Source organism: Mandrillus leucophaeus, unplaced genomic scaffold, assembly GCF_000951045.1.
Source record: "Mandrillus leucophaeus isolate KB7577 unplaced genomic scaffold, Mleu.le_1.0 Scaffold322, whole genome shotgun sequence".
Lineage (NCBI taxonomy): Eukaryota > Metazoa > Chordata > Mammalia > Primates > Cercopithecidae > Mandrillus > Mandrillus leucophaeus.
The window spans coordinates 306698-308737 of NW_012103388.1; positions in this window are offsets into that span (position 1 = coordinate 306698).

Genomic DNA, 2040 nt, shown 5'->3' on the forward strand with positions numbered 1-2040 from the left:
AATAAAACAATATAATTAGCCTTCCCACGTGGCAGGGCCTCTCGTGGTAGTTACAGGTGGATTCTGCTGGAGCGATAACGGAAATGCTGTTGTTTAGTGACCAGGTAGGGGAAACTGTGGCAGCTTCACCACAGCTAGTGGTATCTATGCACACCCAGGTTGAGCCCAAGCACTGAGGCTTCTCTCTTCTCCCTAATGGAAAGTGCAATGGGATTTTAAAATTTGATCTGAGAGTCTGACTGCTTCAGTGGAGGGCTCTGCAATTTCACATTTCATCTCAGCAGCTAATGTCCAGATCTTGTCAAATCACCACCAAGAATATACCGCAGGGCTACCCTGGACAAAACTGTGCTGTTCTGTGGCACCTTCTGAGGGTTCAGTGACTGTGATGCAATCAAATGTGCTGTCTCATGCTAACATTAGAAGGGGGGCTGCTGCTCCCCTGAAAGAACATCTTGTTTTCTCTTCCACAACCGTCATAGTGCTAACCTTTTTCAGCTGAGCTGCTAGTTTCAATTCAAAATATCCTATCTTGTTTTTTTCTGCCTTTTAAAAGTGGTAGAACTTATTTTGACGGTGAGACCCTGGAAGATGAAAACAGAAAGAAAACAGTTTTCTTCCTGATTGTTTTCTTGCTGACAATTTTATTCCATTGTCTTCCGTGTGGCTAATGGTTGTTAGGCTGCTGGTCTCATACCAATTATTTCAAAAAAAAAAAAAAGGAAGTTAAATGGATTTTTAATATACTCTTTTTCCCAGTTTCTTAAAGATGGGCAAAAAACATTGCTACTGACACCACAAAATGCAGATTATTAATTAGATAAAAAGTACAAAAGTACTTTCAGGTCATTTTATGATTACAGAGGCTGATTGAAGTCTGTTAAGTTTGTATGTCATTCTTGGCAAGATATGAACGTGACTTTTCACATGCCATTTCACTGACAGCCTATTTTAAAATTTAAAATAAATTGTCATTACTCTGATTTAAAGGTCATGAAGTTTACTGATTTCTTTGTATTGCATGGAACAAAATAAATTTTCAAAATATTTTATACAGCCTCAACTTCGAGATCCTTTTGAAATGCAAGAAAATAAAGATACCCACCACAACAGAATGAAAATTTACCTTCAGTCTATTTGCCACTGGAATTACTACAAGTTCAAGATCAACCAAACAGGTTGAATCACTTTAAAATGTCAATGGCCTAATGCTTAAAAAGATCATCTTTTTGTAAGTGATGTCATTCTGGAATATGAAAATGTCTTATAAATGTACATTTCAGAACTTAATTCACTCAAATGCATGTTATTCCCTTCAGAACAGTTATCTGAAAAAGGAAAGCCCCCTTTCCAGTAATAATTTCATTGCTTAAAATATTTTGAGAACTGTCTTTATTCCTCTTAGGAACTAATAAGAAAACGGTCCTGTTTTTAGTTCTATTTTCTTTTTTTGACTCTAAGTAGCATAAGCCATCTTTCTCATCTACTTAATGTCTAGACCTGGCAATCATTTTTTTGTGTTGTTCTTGTTCCCAAACTTAAATGATCAAAGATCAAACATTTTTTGCCATCAAAGATATTTAGAAGATTGTGCTACAGGATTTGAGGACAATCTCAAAAAGGGAATTTCAAAAGCACGGTTCAAGCCATGTCAACAAAATTTAGAATGCTATGTGCAACTTCGCAAGGTCAGGACTCACAGAGGGACATCACTCACCTTTCTTCTTGTCTTGCCTCTTGTGGCAGATCCCCTTTCAATGGCTGGCTTCTGACACTGGACGAGCTGCCTGTTTTCCTCGTCTATAAAATGATGCCAAAGGACTGGATGTCTGCAAAGGATCTTTCCAGTTCTAAAATTCTAGGACAATGATGTGTGGTTCTCTATGTGACACATGGTTGTTTTCGTTTGTTTGTTTTTAATTAAAAGTCACTTTAGGCCACACCTTTAATGTATTCAGTCATCATATCAGTGATTGGGGATATTTCTTCCATAGTCTCTTTTCTTCTCACATTCTCCTGTATTAACATTTAGTGCCACTT